General features: G+C 37.1%; 1 protein-coding gene across 7 annotated transcripts in view; it reads right to left on the reverse strand.

The window, feature by feature from the left end:
* Window positions 1–20615, reverse strand: part of LOC109447544 (uncharacterized) — a 661414-nt gene that overhangs the window by 26887 nt on the left and 613912 nt on the right. Inside the window, exon 13 of one of the 7 annotated variants that reach the window (XM_088794071.1) lies at window positions 17635–20614. The exons of the other annotated variants lie outside the window; for them this stretch is intronic. The gene's annotated coding sequence lies outside the window, so the exon portion shown is untranslated. Of the gene's footprint in view, window positions 1–17634; window position 20615 lie in introns of those variants that run through there. 7 annotated transcript variants of the gene reach the window in all.

Here is a 20615-nt window from a genome sequence, read left to right on the forward strand (position 1 = left end):
GTTGATGTAATAGTTGACACTAATAATAGTCTTTGGGAGTGGCTAATTATGACTCTACACATGAGGGAAAAAGAAATCTTGAGTAACCCAAAATTACAATGGCAGAGATAAAACTTTAGAAATGATGTTCAAGTTAAGATGAGTCATTCTAATGTTATGAGACACTATTTTATACTTGTTAAGTACTTTACAATTATCCAGTTATGTGTGAGTATTAATATATAAATATGCTGTTTTATTGAAATGTCCAATAAAAAATCATTGATTATTCACCATATATCAGCATTATGCTTGAAGATGAACATATTATGATGGATACGAACATTCCTAATTCTCTAGATCTTGTGGTCTCTTTACCTCTTCCCACAAAACAGGCAGGATTAGTATTATTAACTGACATCCAGAAATCAAAGAGCTTGCCCAGACTTCAGAACTAGTGAATTTCTCAGACATTCTTATTCCTAGCTCAGAGTGTATATTCTGTACACTCATACTTCTCAAATTGTGTTCCCCCATGGCCATTCCACAAAAATAAGTTTGTATTGCCAAACAACATTAGAGACATTTTAAGCTTCATCTTCTTTGGGGAGATTCAAAACATACATTAGCACACTCAACTTCTGAGAAACAGTTTAGTAGAGAAGGATTGTTTAATTCAGTGAGTCCCAAATTGTTAACATCTCACTGTATATAGTTCTGAGATGCAATGTATCATACTTGTATGTAAAAGGGCTGAGCTCATGAGTACATTTGCTTAGTCAATAAAGTGAGAGATTTGTCAAACCCAGTTGGTCTTGCTTGGCAATCCTTTTGCCAGAGTAGCACTCATTGTTATCATGTGGTAACTGAATATTGAATAAATCTCATAACAGCAAAGTATATGCAAAGTATATAAACAACTGTGCATATCACCAGCCTTCCTTGTCACTTTGGAAAGGAAGACAAGGTCTTTAAAAATTAGATTTGATATTTTTAATATTTAATATTAAATATTTTATAAAGCATTTAATCCTTCAACTACTGTATGGTGACACAATATTTTATAACCACACCATAATTACTCAACTAGAAAGAGATGCTTCAAACTAATTACCTTTTGTGTTTTTTCTCCATATAGGTGAATGGGTGGGAAGAATAGTGCTATGCCTTACTATTTATAACTTTATAACAAACCCATCCTAATGTTGCTATCTTACAGTCTCTATAAACTCCACCATCAAAGCCATAAACATATCCCTCATCTTCCAAAGTCTCCTCTTACCCCTTCTTTATTTTTTTTTTTTTTTTGTGTGTGATAACACTTAACATAAGATCTACTCATTAGCAAATTTTAAGTATACAATACAGTACTGTTAGCTATAAGTACTATTAGGTCTCCATAACTTATTTATTTTTCATAACTGAAACTTTGTACCCTTTGACCATAATCCCTTCATTTTCCCCTTACCACAACCCCTGGCAACCACCATTCTACTCTCCCCTTCTATGAGTTTAACTATTTTAGATTTCACATATAAATGAGATCATACAGTATTTGCCTTTCTGTTAGCTTATTTCACTAGTATAATGATCTCCAGGTCTATCTATGTTGTAAATGGCACAGTTTTCTTCTCTCTCTCACTCTTTTTTTTTTTAAGGCTAGATAATATTGCAGTGTATGTATGCACCACAATTTCTTTATCTAGGCATCTGCTGATGAACATCTAATTTGCTTCCATGTCACGGCTATTGTGAGTAATGCTGCAATGAACATGGAAGTGCCGGTATCCCTTTGAGATCCTGATTCAATTCTTTTGGATAAATACCTAGAAGTGCAATTGCTGGATCATATTGTAGTTCTATTTTTAATTTTTTGAGAAACCTCCACATTGTTGTCCATAATGAGTGTACCAACTTACATGCTCACCAAAAGTTTACCAGACCTCCCTTTAATCCACATCCTTGCAAACACTTATTTTTTTTTTTTTTTAATAATAGCCATCTAAAAGTTGTGAGGTGATACCTCATTGTTTTTGATTTGCATTTCCCTGATGATTAGTGATGTTGAGCATCTTTTCATATTCCTCTTGGACATTTGTATGTCTTTTTTGGAGAACAATCTATTCAGATCCTTTGTCCACTTTTAAAATCCAGTTATTTATTTTGCTATTGAGTTGTAAGAGTCCCTTATATTTTTTTAGACATTAATCTATTATCAGATATATACTCTGAAAATATTTTATCCCATTATATAGGGTGTCTTTTCATTTTGTTGATTGTTTTCTTTGCTGTATAGAAGCTTTTTTTTTTTTTTTTTTTTTTTTTTTTTTTTTGTAGTTCCATTTGTTTATTTTTGCTTTTGTTGCCTGTGCTGTTGGTATCATATCCAAAAATATCATCGCCAAAAACAATGTCAAGGAGCTTTTTCCCTATGTTTTATTCTAGGAGTTTTATAGTTTCATATCTTATAGTGAAGTCATAAATCCATTTTGAGTTGATTTTTGTTCATAGTGTAAGATAAGATTCCAATTTTATTCTTTCTGTAAGTGGGTATCTAGTTTTCCCAACACCATTTATGGAAGATAATTTCTTTCCCCATTTTTTATTCTTGGCATCATTGTTGAAGATTAGTTTGACCATATAGGTGTGAATTTATCTCTGGGCTCTCTATTCTGTTCCATTGGTCTATGTATCTGTTTGTATGCCCATCCCACGTGGCTTTGAAATCAGGACGCATGATGCCTCTAGCTTTGTCCTTCTTGCTCAAATTTGCTTAAGACACCTGGGGTCTTCTGTAGTTCCACATGCCTTTTAGGATTGTTCTTTTCTCTTTCTGTGAAAAATGCCATTGGAACTTTGATAAGGATTGTATTGAATCTTGAACTTGCTTTAGACAGTTACACAATATTAATTCTTTTAATCCATGAACACAAAATATTTTTCCATTTCCTTATAGCATCTTTAATATCTTTAATCAGCATTTCATAGTTTTCAGTGTACAAATCTTTAACCTCTTTGGTTAAATTTATTCCTAAATATTTTATTATTTCGATATTATAGTAAATGAGATGATTTTAATTTCTTTTGCAGGTAATTTGTTGTTAGTGTATTAAAATGCAGCTGATTTTTGTTTGTTCAATTTGTATCCTGTAACTTTACTCAAGTTGTTTATTAGTTTTAACTTTTTCTGGTGGAGTCTTTAGCATTTTCTATATATAAGATCATGTCATCTTCAAACAGAGGCAATTTTACTTCTTAATTTCCAATTTGGGTGCCTTTTATTTCTTGGAAATACAGCATGCCAAAACTTATAGGATGCAGCAAAAGCAGTTCTAAGAGAGAAGTTTACAGCAATAAATGCCGACATTAAGATAAAAGAAAGATCTCAAATAAAAAACCCAACTTTACACCGTAAGAAACTAGAAGAAGAACAAACTAAGTTTCAAGCTAGCAGAAGGAAGGAAATAATAGAGATTAGACCAAAAATAAATGAAACATATAGTTGACACTTGAAACTAATAAAAAAAGAAACAGTAAGAAACAAGAAAGTAATAATAATATATGAAATATAAACTAGAAAAAGAAGAATAAACCCAATCCTTCTCAAACTCTTCCAAAAAAACTGAAGAGGAGGGAACACTTCCAAATGCATTTTACAAGGCTAGCATTACTCTGATACCAAAACCAGACAAAGATGTTGCAAAAAGTAAGTTAAATAATTTCTATTAAAAAACTCCCTTGAATGATGATAACCAGCATATTGTCCATGATCACATTTGATTCTTTTAGACTTCATATATAATCTTTGAAAAATGGCTTGAGGAAAAATCCAATCATTATCTATTGGACTGATAGTGTAATTGAATATATTATTTGTTTGAAATACCCTAATTGATCCAACAGCATAGAATACTTAGTTTATTCAGAACATAGAAAATTATGAGTAAACAATTTAGAAAGAGAGGCCCTAGGAGTCCTGAAAGTCCAGGGTTGAAAAAGCATATTGACCAGGAGAAAATAGACCAAGATTTGTAGGACAAATCTGCTACTGGCTGGGCATACAATGTTAAGTGATTAATTTCCTCAACCACTTCAAACCCAGTTTCCTTATCTGTAAAGTGTGGATATTGATACACTCTGCTTAACCCAGAAATTCAAAGAAGAAAAATTATGTTAACTTATTTAAGTAAAACATTTTGTAATCTACAAATTATCATACTCTTAAAGTCATTATGTTAAATAAGCAGAGACAAGGGGTTTCATCAAGTTCTCCATAAAAGCTGTTCTACTTCTTAATAGTTGGAGAGCTAATGGAAAATTATAAGTAGAAGGACATATGTTAGGATGGGCTATGATATTCTGTGGCAGCCAAAATAAACCAAAGAAAACAAAACTTGGTTTAACACAATAGGAGTGTGTTTATTGTCCATGATATATATCTAACAAAGGTCAGCAGAGCCCTCTACTCCACATAATAACTCAAGGACTGGGCTGATGGCCAGTATGACATCTCAGAAAAGATCTTCTGAAGTCTCAACAGCAGGAAAAAGAAACTGGAGAATCATAGATGGGCTTTTCACTGCCTGAGCTGTTCACAGATCCATTGGCCTTTAATTACCCTGGGGCTAGGAAGTATTGGAGAGCAAATGTATTTTGTTAAGCATTACTGTTTCTACTATGGTATTTATTTGAGAGAGAGAGAGAGAGAGAGAGAGAGAGAGAGAGAGAGAGAGAGAGAGAGAGAGAGAGGAAGAGGGAGGGGAAGAGGAAGAGGAAGGGAGGGAGGTTTCTAATAATCAAAACAACATTACAATTCTGTGATTGTTTGATTCTCAACATCAACTGAGTGTCATTCAGTTCAGTTCTGACACTATCTGGAATAAGCACAGTCTCCACCAGTAAAGGGCTTAGTCCCATGAGACTTTCCCCACTTCAGACACCAGTTGCCAGTTCTGGGTGCACTAGCACATCTCACTAGCCAGTTATAAGTCCAAGGTGCCCACAACGCCCTCCTTAAGTTTGGTAATTTGCTAGAACAACTCACAGACCTCTGGAAAACACTTTACTTATGTTTACTCACTGACAAAGGACACAACTGAGGAACAGCCAAATGAAAGAGAGGCGTAAGTCAATGTACAGGGGAGTAGGTTGGTGAGTGGAGTTTCCATGTCTTCGCAAAGCACACGACTTCCCAAAGCACATCAATGTATTACCAACCTAGAAACTCTGAATCCCACCACTTAGAGGTTTTTATGCAGGTTTCACGACATAGGCATGATTGAGTAAATCATTGACCGTTAGTGATTGAACTCGAATCTCCAGCCCCTGTTCTGTCCATGGAAGTTGTAAGGTGGGGCTGAAAGTTCTGACTCTCTAAGAACGGCTTGTTCTTTCTGGAGATCTGCCCCAATCCTGAAACTATCCAGGAGACCCAAGTCATCAGTCATATGATTAGCATACAAAAGACATTTCTACCCCTCAGGAGATTTCAAGATTTTTAGGAACAGTGGTACCAGAAAAAGACCAAATATATTTTTTTATTATAGTACACATTTTTGAAAAAATGGAATTCACCCCATATATAAAAAGTATCTCAAAATGGATAAAAGACCTAAATGTCAAGCTAAAACTATAAAACTCTTAAAAGAAAATGTAGGCGTAGGTCTTTGTAACCTTGGGTTAGATAATGGTGACTTAAATATAATACTGAAAACACATGCAACAACAACAAATAATAATAATAATAAATTGGGTGTCATCAAAAGTAAAAACTTTTGTGCTTCAAAGGACACTATCAAGGAAGTGAGCTGACAAACTACAGACTAGAAGAAATTTTGCAAATATATTTGATAAGGGATGGGAATCTATAATAAATAGCTTTTACAACTCAATAGTAAAAACCTCAGTAAAAAATGGGCAAAGCATCTGAATAGGCATTTTTCCAAAGAAGATACACTAATGGGCAATTAGCACATGAAAAGGTGCTTAACTACACTAGCTGTTAAGGAACTACAAATCAAAACCTAGACGAGATATCACTTCATATCCACTAGGATGATTGTGATCAAAAAGAAAATTATAAGTGTTGATTAAAATCTGAAGAAATTGGACCCTTTCTACATTGCTGGTTGTCATGTGGGAGACCCTGCTAGCTGAGCCATTTGTCATGCAGGAGACCCTGCTGGCTGTGCCATTTGTCATGTGAGATGGCCTGTGGGGTCTCTGGTCCCACTCCCCACATAAGAACTCAGGATATGGCTAGGCCAAAAAAGAACACCCACAGAGCCATAGGTAGGGCAGTCACACCACTATAGTCTCACTGGAGGCTGGAGTCACGCGACCTGCAACCTACTGTCCACTTCTCTGCCTGCCAACTGACCAACTCCCCAACCAGCGCAGCCGTGGCAGTTATATCAGGGGCTAATTGTCTAACTTGGTAACAGCTGACAGCCAACTAGCCACAGCTGACAGCCCTCTACTACCCAAGCCAGCACCTTTCCACGTGAGGCCGAGAGCCTGGAAACTGCTCTCTGGGACTCTGCCCCCACACTGGTAAAATGTTAAAAAAAAAAAAAAAAAGTAAAATGGTACAATCTAAAATTTCCTCCAAAGGTTAAAAATAGTTACCATGTGACCCAGTAATTCTGCTCCTAGGTATATACACAAGATAAATGAAAATATATTTCAATAAAATACTTGTCCATGAATGATCATAGCAACATTATTCATAATAACTGAAAAATGTAAAAGGCCCAAGTGTCCATCAACTGATGCATGAATAGCATGTGGTATATCCATACAATGGAATACTAGTAGGCTATAAAAAAGCATGAAGTATGGGTGCATGTTACAATATGGATAAACCTTGAAAATATGTTAACTGTTAGATTTTGATAGAAGGATGTTTTTCAACATAGCCTATAATATCTTTTGAAGAGCATAAAGCAGATATTAAAAGAGAAATTTTTAGACTAATGGTCTCCAATGTGATATCATACATAAAATACAATTTTCATTTATATTTAGTTTATATTAAATTAAAAAAGAAAGAAGTTAACTTTTACAGAAATGTAATGTACAAATTGACATGTGTCTCCCCACCTCTCTATGGGTGGTCTGAGGTTCTCTGGAACTGACTGATGGTACTCAGGATGTATTGAAGGAAGAGAGTGAAAGTTCAGCAGCTTAGTGACACCTTTAGATTTACCCACTGTGGGGACAGAGCTCCAGAGAGCAGTTTCCAGGCTCTTGACATCAGCTGTGACTAGTTGGCCATCAGTTGTTACTGGTTAGCCATTAGCCACTAATATAACTGCCATGGCTAAGCTAGGGGGTTGGTTAGTTAGTTGGTTTCCAGGCAGAAAAGGGAATGGCGGATTGCAGCTAGCAAGTGTGGTTAGCAAGCACGGATTGTGGACTGTGGATCGTGTTGGTCCTACTTCCTGTGTCTCACCCGGCCATCAGTGAGATGGGGGTGCAGGAAGACCCCTCTTTGGGGTACTGGCAGATGTTTGCTTTTGTGACTTGACCAGGCACCACTGAGAAATAATGGTATGACTCCCCTATTTATGGCTCCATTGTTGTTCCTTTTTGGCCTCACCATATCCTGTGTTCTGGTGTCGGGAGTGGGAGCTGAGACCCTGCATGACACATGGCGTAGTGAGCAGGGAATGGTGCTGGCCAGAATTTTCAAAGGAGTAATGGAGCAGTTTATGCGTATGAAAACTCGGTCTCGGGAAGCGCGTGAGGAGCGGCGCCGGGAGCAGGAAATGCAATCTGCCTGGGAGAAATGTGACCCCTCGGCGAATTGGGAGGCCTCTCTACCTTCCGCATGGCATACCACCCTGTTGGCCGTGACAGGCCTCACCTTCCTTTTGGTGATCTGCTGCTGCCGTGGGCTCCTAGAGTTGTGGACATCTTACACCGAGGCCACCACCCACTTGGACACCTGGTGTGGCAAACAGGATTCCAGCCAGGTAGGAATGGTGTCTGACTCAAGGCAGGAGGACATGTGGCCCCCACACAGTGTGTGGTACCCAGTGGCCACTGTTCTAAGGAGTTGGATCCCCGTGAAGGGGTGGGAGGATGTGGACAGTTCTCCAATGAGCATAGGCCAGAGAAGTGAAGGTCGTTGTGGCCATGTGGGCTGGGAGGTGCTTGCTGGGGTCGCCCAGATTGTGGGACTTGTAGTCCCAGGAAGAAACGCTTGCTGAGTCTTCGGTGGAGGATGCGGGTGAGGTCAAGGTCATCCCTCACCCTCTCAGGATGGGGAGGACTTGGAGCCCTCGCCCTGTGGAGAGGGTACAGATTGTGAGGCCAACACACAACCCTGGTGAAAGAGGGTGTACTATGGGGAATTGCCTTTCATCCCTGATTTGATGGAGCGCTTGACTGTTTGCTTGGGAATGTACCACCATATAGTGGAACAGGCGGATATTTGCTTCCTGTGTCTTGCCCGGCCACTAGCGAGAATATAGTGGTATGACTCCGCTATCTATGGTGTCGTTGTTCCCTTTTGTCCTCACTATATCCTGTGTTCTGGTGTGAGGAGCGGGACCAGAGACCCCGCATTACACCCACCTTTAGTCCCCAAGAATATATAGAGCAAAATATTTGCCTGTGTATGATTTTAGATAATATCATCTTAAAGAATAGGTTGATCACTTAGTTTTTAAAACTGTCTCATCTGCAAACTTAGAAAGTAAACTAAATGAAATAATTTTGTAACTGATTAAAAAAAACCCCTTTCAAGTGTACATCTTAATGTGAGTTTGTGAACTAAGAATTACATTCAGTGATGGCACAGGTGTGGATGGAAAGTTAGAGAAGTAGAGAGAAGAGTGGGAAAGTAGGAGACACAAAGAAAGATTGATGCAGAGAAAGAATGTGTATAGGGGCAGAAATGATTCAACAAATGGGATTCAAATTCCTATTACATACAAATGTATTGCAAAAGGTTTTTGTGTGTGTGTGTGTGTTTATGTGTGTGTGTGTGTGGTTGCAGAGATTTCTTTTTCTTTTTAGTTTCAGGTGTACAAAACAATGTAATAGACAATGTATAAATATACCCCTCACAAGGTGATAACCTTGACTCCCATCTACTACCCCTCTGACATTGAATCTAGATGTTACAATTCCATTGTCTATATTCCCTATGCTGTACTCCACATCCCGTGAAAATATATACATATTTAATTATAGTTGACATTCAATTTTATTCACCTTCAGCTTCAGGTGTATTGTGCCAGGGTCAGGTGTCTACACAGTCTATGAAGTGATCTCCCTACTAAGTCCAGTGCCCATCTGGCTTGCTACATAATCTTTACAACATTATTGAGTATATCCCCCAAGCTATATTTCATATCCCTGTGACTATATTGTGACTACTAATGTGTACTTTCTAATCCCTTCACCTTCTCCCTCATCCCCACCACCCTCCCATCTAGCAACCATCAGTTTTTTTCCCTATATGTCTGAGTCTATTTCTGTTTTGTTTGTTCATATTTTTTGTTCTTTAGATTCCACATATAAATGAGATCATATGGTATTTATCTTTCTCCGTCTGACTTATTTGACTTAGCGTAATATTCTCTCCATCCATGTCATTGAAAATGGTAAGATTTCATTCTTCTTAATCGCCGAATAATATTCCATTGTGTAAATGTACCACAGTTTCTTTATCCAACCATCTATTGATGGGCATTTCAATTGTTTCCATATGTTGGCTATTGTGAATAGTGCTGAAATAAATATAGGGTGCATATATTTTTTCAAATTAGTGTTTTGGATTTCTTTGGATAGATACCCAGGAATAAAATTGCTGGGTCATAAGGTAGTTCCATTTTCAATTTTTTGAGGCACCTCCATACTGTTTTCCATAGTGGCTGCACCAATTTGCAAACCAACCAAAGAGCACGAGGTTTCCTTTTCTCCATATCCTTACCAGTACTTGTTTGTTGATTTATTGATGATAGCCATTTTGACCGGGGTGAGGTAGTATTTCACTGTGGATTATATTTGCATTTTTCTAATAATTAGTGACGTTGAGCATTTTTTCCTATGTCTGTTGGCCATCTGTATGTCCTCTTTAAAGAAATGTCTCTTTATGTCCTCTGCCCATTTTTTAATTGGGTTGTTTGTTTTTTTGATGTTGACTTGTATGGGGATTTTATAAATTTTGGATATTAATCCCTTATCAGATGTATCATTGGCAAATATCCTCTCCCATTCAGGAGGATGCCTTTTGTTTTATTGATGGTTTACTTTGCTGTGAAAAAGCTTTTTAGTTTTATGTAATCCCACATGTTTATTTTTTCTATTGCTTCCCTTGCCTGAAGGGATATATCAGTAAAAATATTACTAAGGGTAATGTCTGCAAATTTATTTCCTATATTTCTTCTAGGAGTTTTGTGGTTTCGGGTCTTACATTTAAGTCTTTAATCCATTTTGAATTTATTCTTGTATATGGTGTAAGAAGGTGGTCCGGCTTCATTTCTTTGCATGTGTCTGTCCAGTTTTACCAGCACCATTTATTAATAGACTATCTTTATCCTAATGTAAATTCTTGCTTCCATTGTCATAGATTAAATGACCATATAGGCATGGATTGATTTCTGGGCTTTCTATTCTATTCCATTGATGTCTGTGTCTGTTTTTATGCCAATACCATGCTGTTTCAATTACTATAGCCTTGTAGTATGATTTGATGTCAGGTAGCGTGATACCTCCCACTTTGTTCTTACTTCTCAAGATTGCTGTGGCTATTTGGGGTCTTTTATGGTTCCATATAAATTTTAGGGTTGTATGTTCTATTTCTGTGAAATATGTCATTGGTAATTTAGTAGGGATTGCGTTGAATCTATATATTACCTTAGGTAGTATGGACATTTTAGCTATATTAATTATTTCTATCCATGAGCATGGTAAATGTTTCCATTTATTTGTATTCTCTTTGATTTCTCTCTTCAGTGTCTTATAATTTTCTGAGTACAAGTCCTTTTCTTCCTTCATTAAATTTATTCCTTGGTATTTTATTGTTTTTGAAGCAATTGTAAATGGTATTGATTTCTTGATTTCTCCTTTTGATAGTTTATTATTGATGTATACAAATGTAATTGATTTCTGAATATTAATTTTGTATCCTGCATACAAAATTAATTTACTAAATTGATCTGTTCTAATAGATTTTTTTTGGTGAAGTCTTGGGATTCTCTCTATATAGTATCATGTCACCTGCATATAATGTCTATTTTATTTCCTCTTTTCCAATTTATATACTTTTCATTTCTTTTTCTTGTCTGATTGCAGTGGTTAGAACTTTTAGAATTATGTTGAATAAAAGTGGTGAAAGTATGCAACCTTGTTTTGTTCTCGATCTTAAGGGGAATGTTTTTAGCTTTTCCCCATTGAGTAGGATGCTAGCTGTGGGTTTATCATATATGACCTTTATTATGTTGAGATAGGATCTCTCTATACCCACTTTACTCAGAGTTTTTAACACAAATGGATGCTGGGTTTTGTCAAATGCTTTTTCTGCATCTATTGATATTACCATATGATTTTTATTTTTTATTTTGTTAATGTGGTATATCACGTTAATTGATTTTTGGATACCGAAACAACCGTGCATACCAAGAATGAATCCCACTTGGTTGTGGTGTGTGATCTTTTTTAATGTATTGCTGAATTCAGTTTGCTAATATTTTGTTGAGGATTTTTGCATCTATATTCATTAGGGATCTTGGCCTATAGTTTTCTTTTTTTGTAATGTCTTTGGTTTTGGGATCAGAGTAATAGTGGCCTCATAAAATGAGCTTGGGAGCCTTCTCTTCTAGATCTTTTGGAATAGTTTGAGAATAGATAACTCTTTTTTGAATGTTTGGTAAAATTCATCCTGAAGCCATCTCGTCCAGGACTTTTGTTTGTTGGGAGCTTGTTAATTACTGATTCAATTTCATTGGTAGTAATTAGTCTGTTCAGATTTTCTGTTTCTTCTTGATTCAGCCTTGGAAGATTGTATGTTTCCAGAAATTTATCCATTTCTCCCGGATTGTCTAATTTGTTGACGTATAGTTGCTCATGGTATTTTCTTAAAAATTTTTTTTTGTATTTCTATGGTGTCTGTTGTCATTTCTCCTCTTTCATTTCTGATTTTATTAATTTGAGTCCTCTCTTTTTCTTGATAAGTCTGGCTAAGGGTTTGCCAATTATGTTTATCTTTTAAAAAAAACAGCTCTTAGTTTCATTGACCTTTTATATTCTTTTTATTGGTCTCTATTTCATGTATTTCTGCTACTATTTTATTATTTCCTTCTTTGTACTCCCTTTGGGCTTATTTTCCTGTCCTGTTTTCCATTCCGTTAGGTGTAAAGATGGACTGTTGATTCGAGATTTTTTTTTTTCTTGAGGTAAGCCTGCATTGCTATGAATTTCCCTCTTAGGACTGCTTTCGCTGCATTCATAGATTTTTGGGTCATTGTGTTTCATTTTTGTTTGTCTCAAGATATCTTTTGATTTCTTCCTCGATCTCATTGTTGACCCATTCATTATTTAGTAATATGTTATTCAGCCTCCATGTGTTTGTGTGTTTTCTGGTTTTCTTCTTGTAATTGATTTCTAGGTTCATAGCACTGTGGTCAGAAAAGATGCTTGATATGATATCAGTCTTAAATTTATTGAGACTTGTTTTGTGGCCTAGCATGTGGTCTATCTTTCAAAATGTTCCATGTTCACTTGAGAAGAATGTATATTCTGCTGCTTTGGCATGAGATACTCTAAAAATATCGATTAAATCCAACTGGTATAATGTGTCATTTAAGGCCACTGTTTCTGTATTGATTTTCTGTCTGGAGGATTTGTCCCTTGGTGCCAGTGGTATGTTGACACCACCCTACTATGATAGTGTTACTGTTGATCTCTGTCTTTATGTTGGTCAATATCTGTTTTATATATTTAGGTGCTCCTATGTTGGGTGAATATTTACTAGGGTTATGTCCTCTTTACTAGGATTGATCCCTTTATTATGCAGTGCCTTTCTTTGTCTTTTATTATAGTCTTCATTTTAAAGTCTATTTTGTCTGATATAAATATTGCTACCCCAGCTTTTTTCTCATTTCCGTTTGTGTGAAATATCTTTTACTTTCAGTCTGCGTGTTTCTTTTGATCTGAGGTGGGTCACTTGTAAAGAGCACATGCATGGGTATTGTTTTCTTATCTATTCAGCTATGCTATGCATTTTGATTGGAACATTTAATCCATTTACATTTAAAGTGATTATTGATAGGTACATAGTTATTGCCATTTTATTATTCATACTTCTGGTCTTTGTTAGTCTGTTTTCACTTTTGTTCCACTGAAAGAAGCCCTTTTAACATTTCCTGCTATACTGGCTTGGTGGTAATGAATTCCTTTAGCTTATTCTTTTCGGGGGAGCTCTTTATGTCTCCCTTAATTTTAAATGATAGCCTTGCTGGGCAAAACAATCTTCATTGTAGGCCTTTGTTTTTCATCACTTTGAATATTTTCTGCCACTCCCTTCTGGCCTGCAAATTTTCTGTAGAAAAGTCAGCTGATAGTCTTATGGGAGTTCCCTGGTAACTAGCTGTCTTTCTCTTGCTGCTTTTAGGATTCTCTCTTTGTTTTAACCTTTGCCATTTTAACTGTGATGTGGGCCTGTTTGGATTCATCTTGTCTGGAATTCTCTGCGCTTCCTGTGCTTGTATGTCATTTTCCTTCTCCTGGTTAGGAAAGTTTTCAGTCATTATTTCTTTAAATAGGTTTTCAATCCCTTGCTCTCTCTTTTCTCCTTCTGGCACTCCTATGATGTGCATGTTGTGCTTGATGTTGTCCCACAGTCTCTTAAACTATGTTCATTTTTTTTTTTTTAATTCTTTGTTTCTTTTTGTTGTTCTGATTGGATGAATTCTACTACTCTGTCTTCTAAATCATGGATTCAGTCCCCTGCTTCATCTAATCTGCTGGTGATTCCTTCTAATGTATTCTTCACTTCAGTTATTATAGTCTTTATTTTTGACTGGTTATTTTTCATGGTTTATAGATCCTTCTTTATGCTTACTATCTCTTTGTTGAAATTCTCATTAAATTCCTTAAGCATTTTTATCATCAGTATTTTAAACATGGTATCTGGTAGGTTGACTGCCTTCATTTTGTTCAGTTCCAGTTCTGGAGGTTTCTTCTATTCTTTCACTTGGGACATGTTTCTTTGTTTCCTTATTCTGGCTGTCACTCTGTGTTTGCTTCTATGTATTAGTTAGATCACCTACGTCTCAGTCTTTGCTGGGTGACCTTATGTGGATGTGTCCTTTGTAGTCGAATTGCTCAGTCTCTCTAATCTCCTGAACATGTGTTCTAGGGGTGTCCCTTGTGTTGTGAGTGTTCTCCTATTGTAGTTGAGCCATGATTGTTTTTGCCGTGTCAGTGGGTGGGATTGACTCACATGCTGACTAGCTATGAGGATTGGCAAAGCCTACAGTGTATGAGCTGCTATGTGAGGGCTGACCCCCGGTAGGAGGCTTTGCCTTGCAGGCTCTTGTGCCTGTTGAGAATTCCCTTTGGATGTGTTGCTTGTAGGTCAAATCAGGTAGTGATCTGGTTTGGTCTGAAGTTGGACTCTGGGTATATATTTTCTAGTGTCTCTTGGGTGGGGCTCTCATGCAAGGCAGTTTTAGCCCTGCCTGTTACCAGCCCATGGCTACCTGGTAGGTGCCTCAAAGCTGTATGTAATTGTCTGCTGCCTGTGCTGGACCTAGAGGCATGTGGGGGTGGCCTCTCTGTGTATTGAGACTGGTTGCCATCAACATTGGACCTGAGGAGCTTAGCAAAAGGCACAGGGCCTCCGATGCCTGCTGCGACCTGTCAGTTGCCTGTAAGGTCCAACTGTTGAAAGAGATTCCTTAGGAGCATGTGTCTGGCTGGTTGACCTGGTGTTGAATATGCCCTCGGTGGGTGATGCAGCACTAACTGGGTGGGGTGGAGTTCAAGTGAGTCACAAAATGTGGCTGGTGGTTTTTACAACGTTAATGCAGATTTACATCTTAAGTCTGTACTTGGCCTGTGACCACCTTGTATCGCACCCTGAGGACACTGTAGCCAGCCTGCACAACAGGCTCACAAATTCCCAAGAGCTGCTCCCAAGTGGTTGCAATCCATTTTTGGGTCCCTGTTTACCACCCAAATCTCCACAGGCTGTTTTGGATTGCTTGCTGCTAGTAAAAAACCTCTTCCATGGTTTGTGGGGGGAGGCCTGGTAATCCAGGCAGTCAGAATGCCCCTAGCAATGCAGCTATAGGTGGATAGGGTGGGGTTACAGGAGGCTAAAGGGTGTGGTCAGTGGTTTCTATAAATTCAGTATAGTCTTGGCTCCTGGACAGGTGCTGGGCCCATGACCACCAAACAAAAGAAACAAAACAAAACAACAAAAAACAACTACACACACACTGAAAAGTGACACACAACAATCAAAACAAATAAAAATACAAAAAAACAAAACAAAAAAGCAAAACAAAACAAGAAAACGAAACTAAAACAAATAAACGAACAAACAAAAACCAGAAAAAACTAAAAAACACCAAAAAAAAACAAAGAAAACAAAAGAAAAACAGAACAACAACAAAAAGAACAGAAAAAAGAAAAAGGTGAAAAAAGAGAAGAGAAAAAAGAAGAAAAGGAGAAAAAGAAAAGGGGGTGGGGGGGAGAGAGAGAGAGAGAGAGAGAGAGAGAAAACAAACAAACAAAAAAATGCTAAGTCCAGCCACCACCCTTCTAGGTTGCAGAGCAGGTCTTGGCTTAACACCCTCTAACAGTCTCCCCAGGCCATTGTGGGTTGTCTTCTGTTGTAAAGTACCTCCCTCCTGCAGTTTGCAGGGGCGGGGCCAGCCACCAAGTGCCCAGAGTGCCCCTGGCAATGAAGCTGTAGGTAGGCAAGGCAGGCTTCCAGGGTGCTATGGGGCGTGGTAGGTTGTTCCTATAGAGTCAGTGCAGCCCGTAAAAACGCGCGGCTGAACACCACTGCCAGAGCTTCTAAAATCCCAAAGCTTCCCCAGCAGCTCAATGCTGCACTGGTGTGTCTCTGCTGCTTTGATTACCCCGCAGGGATCCACCCAGAAAGGTGTGGGCGGGGTCGGTTTTGGAAAGGCGGCTGGTGCTTGTGGCTCCAACCAGCCCACAGCTGTCTGGTTCCCCCCAGCTCTTTCCCTGTTATGGGAGTACATGGGACCAGCGCTGTCTCATCCCCTGCCAGCTCTTTCCCTGTCACCAGAGTACACCGGAGTGTCGGTGCAGTTCTCAGGGTTGTAGATATTTTGTTCTTTAATCTGATGCTACTACCTGTTTCTTCTGGAGCCTACTTCTAACCCTGGGAGGGTGGAGGTAGGGCGAGCTCTGTGAGGATGGGAGGGAGGCAGCCAGGCTCTGTGTCTTTGTTTTCTGTTTTCTGCCTGGCTGTGTGGGCTTAAACTACCATTCTCACCTGAGGTCTCTGCCCGGATCGCTGGATTCAGCCGCCTTGTATGCCGGTCCCTCAGGCATGAGACTGACGGACGCATCTTTGCTCTTCCCCCTTCCCTACTCCCCCACTAGCCCAATTCCCCCACCTTCAGGTGATTCACAGTGCGAGTCTTTCAGGTGTACTTGTGTGATGTGCAGGGCATCCTTTGTTGAAATACAGCTGTTCAATTTGAACCACCCCTCAGGCTGGCATTGCTGTGAGGTCATCCCAATATGGAAGTTTTGAGGAAAGGAACACAAGCTTTGGGCAGTCGTGCAATACCTGGTTTAACGTTAAGGTTTGAGGTTTCCAAAAATTATAAAGTATGCTAAAAATGAATTTAATATCAATAATTAATAATTATAAATATTTAGCTAATGGAAAAATGAATTCACTTTGCCTGGAAATATCAAGTTAGGCTCCAATGGTGATATTAAAGTTGGCTATTGCTGGATGAGGCGTTTTCTAGACTAAAAAAAAAAAAAGGAAAGGGCACTATAAGCAGAGGGCTTTACTGTGTGCAAATCACAGAGGTACAGCACAGGATATTTGCTGGATATTTTCAGTGTAGCCATAACTCATGATATTTGATAGAATAGCTAGAGGTTCTGGGATTAGGTAATGCTTTGTATTTACCATACATTGAAAACCACAATGTGAATAACCTATCTCAGTTGAGTAAATTGTTCTATTCTACAAAATCCTTATAAATAAAATGGCTCTTTGGTCCTAGAAACATATCACTTTAAATGTTTTGCATTTTACATTACCTATCCTTTTACTTCTGAGTTCAATAAAACATTTTGATTTTAGCTGGTTTCTTCTAAAGCACTTTCATTTGCAAATTTCTAAGTATCAATTTACATTCCAAGTATTTCACAGCTATTTGAATCCAGCACTTGTCTTTAAAAGCTGTTTGACCTTAGTAGGAGATTGCCAGCTCTCGAAAAAATGCGTTCTTATAAAGAACAATCTATTTCTTGGACATAGAACCACAACGTGTTTAGCTGCAGTCATTTCCCCCACAGATAAAGCAGTCACTTTAGAAAACTGCATTAATATCTATTTAAGGTAAATATTAATATTAGACATTAAACTTACAAACAAAAATAAATGCATTTAATGTATAGAGCAGCAGCAGCAGCAAAAACAACACAGACACACACACACACACACACACACACACTCACACACATACATACATTCGACTTTCAGTACTCTAAACCTTTCCAAATAAGTTATTTAATTTACTTTGAGAAGTTTTTATTTTACGCCAAATATCTTGAATATTTGTAGCTTGAGGATGTCAAATGAATGTCACAAATCATCATGATTATGACCATCAATCTGTCTTGGAGCAGGAAATTTGTATAGGCCCCTGGCACCAAAGAGGATTTTGTAAGAAATATGTTGTCTGGATGTCATGACTTCTTACTCAACTTTCAAATAATTGTAGTAGAAAGTACAAGTTATAGAACTAACTCAGCCAGAGGGGTGAGAGATTCTCTGCCCTTACCACTGTGCTCATCCTCTCATCTGTCTTCCTGATTCCATTCGGTTCAGGTCAAGTTCATAAGGACATCTTCTGAAACATGGAGTTTGCTTAGTGTTGAGAAATCAGTCATGCCCAGACACGTGATTTCCCTCCCATGTCAGGATGTAACATTAAGAACACATCTGTGCCCCACAAAAAGTAGAGCAGATTTTTTACAAATATTTAATCATTATGCCAATCTTTTGTCTCATTTTCCTGGATACTTGAGAATGAATATTTGGATTATTTTTAAAGTACTTTAGCCCCATGAGTGGCTTTGCTAGCTCAGATGAAAGGGCCTAAACCATACTAAATATCTGATAGAAAACTTCAGAGAATATATTAAAGACTATATTCCATATTTGAATTTAACTTAGAATATGTTACAATAAACTGATAACCTATAAGTTAAAGTAGAATTTTTGAATAATCAAATATTATTTTGTAATAACCAAGAAGAAATGTGGAGGTTTTGTTTTAGTTTTTATATACAAAAGATGAAAAATAAAAGGATCTCTCCTATATGGAATACAAAATATCTAAATTTGCATCACGAAAGATTTCTTTGATAAAGTCAGAGACAAAAATATAGTTGTTAGGAAAAACAAAAACATGTTTAAATTACTTTGTGGTTGAAGATGGGCTTAATTGCCATAAGAGTACTCTTTCAAGATGATTAAACATAAAAACAAAAGCTAAGTATCAAATCAGCAGTATCTCTTTGAAAAGTGCTAACCAGAGACTGTGACTTCAACAGGGAGAAGTAGAAATGGGATAGCATTTAAAGTAAAAATAATATAACTTTTCATTACCTCTGTCTCCCCAGAAGCTTCCTATTGGAAATCTAGTCAAAAGAGAATACATAAAACCCAGTAAAACTGCAATCTTTTAGAAATATTTTTATCACTACCCAATAAAACCTCTGCAAGTCCAGAAAGTATTTTGTCTTATACCAAAACAAGATAATAAGCCAATACTTTGTGAAATTTATAGCATCAGACAATTTACCTGAGTTATTCAGGTAACTCAGGAGAATAGGAATAGCAGGGTTCCTTCCAGCAGGAGGAATTAATTACGATGATTTAAATGAAATCTTGTGAGGAGTCTGAGGAGATGGCGAATGTTTGAATAGGACTTTTCTCAAGAACTTAAAGCATTGTGGTGTACTGTAATGTAAGGTGGAATATTTAGTTCTTGTCATCTGAATTATTTTCATATTTACATGTATATGGTTAAACATGATCTATTTAAACAAAGTACCTATAGTTTAACTGGCTTAAATTATTTCTTAGTTTTGCCAATTTAGTAACAACTGTTTTACTGGAATGAATTGCTCAGTTGGACCAATCCCTGAAATAATAGGGAGGCAGCACAGTGTAGGAGTCGAGTTGAGTCGAGTTGAGTAGTTAGAGTGGAATGGAGTATGTACTGGAGTGGAGTGGAGTAAAGTATGGTAGTGCAGAGTATAGGCATTTGTTATGAACATGGGCCAAACCATCCCTAATGTATGCAGAGTCTGCGGCAAGAGTACAAATGGGGCCACACATATATTATAACTAAATATTTAAAAGTTGTATTTCTAACTAACCAACTATTAAGTATTAATAAAATGTTCTATCATATATAATTTAATAACAAGCTAGAACATATGTTTAAATCTATGGTTTTTGAATGTCTAATTCAGCCAAATACCAGAGATTTCTAAATTCAATTATTAATCGTATGACTGGATATTCTGTTTATTGGCTGAGGCTCTCTGGGCAAATATAAAACAAACTTGTGTGATTTATTAATTATTACATATGTATTCCATAAATTTGTTTGTACCTTTGTTTTAGCAAAATCATGAATTGTGCTATTGTTAGCAAGATTTTTACATAATTTGTGTTCTAATGACATCTAATGATGTACAGAATTGAAATAGTAACATTTAATTATATTCAGAGTTCACAATAGTTGGATTATTTTCATCACCAAGTATACATTGAAGCAAATGGAAAAATTAAATTAACTCATATTGTCTTTTATATGTGCTTCAGAAAGTTATTTTTTTCTATTCAATGTTATCTACTAACATTATAGGCAAAATACAAATTATAATGAATTAATATAAGTCTAGGTTTTATATATATAGCTGATTTTTAAATTTAAGTAAAAAATTTACTTGAATCCTACTATATTATTTTATAAAAATAAATGATTCATTATTCTAACATTCAGTAGTAATTCAGATATTCATGCAGAGAATAACCTTATATGTCGCATACAATTACTGCAAATACTATGCTCCTTTGTGAATACTCCCCATGAATTAGAACACTGGAAAACTATGTTTTACTAGGTAAGAATTTATTGTAGTCATTCTACCTGAGAGTAGAGTTTGGCAAGATTCTTTGTCATTTCTTCTTGCCTAAGTGCTTCAGCTGATAACATCTTCCCCATGCTCTATGTCAGTGTCCATCTTCTATGTCAGCAGCCCAATAACCCTTAATCATGGTTTTGGATAAAAAATGCAGAGAAAAAGATGTAGAGAAGCATTTTCCTGTGGCCTACGCAGTATACTGTCAAGACAGCAGATTGGGGGCTTCCAGGTGGCAC

The sequence above is a fragment of the Rhinolophus sinicus genome, chromosome 17 (genome assembly GCF_057876585.1).
Source record: "Rhinolophus sinicus isolate RSI-liver-muscle chromosome 17, RSI-T2T, whole genome shotgun sequence".
Taxonomy (NCBI): Eukaryota; Metazoa; Chordata; class Mammalia; order Chiroptera; family Rhinolophidae; genus Rhinolophus; species Rhinolophus sinicus.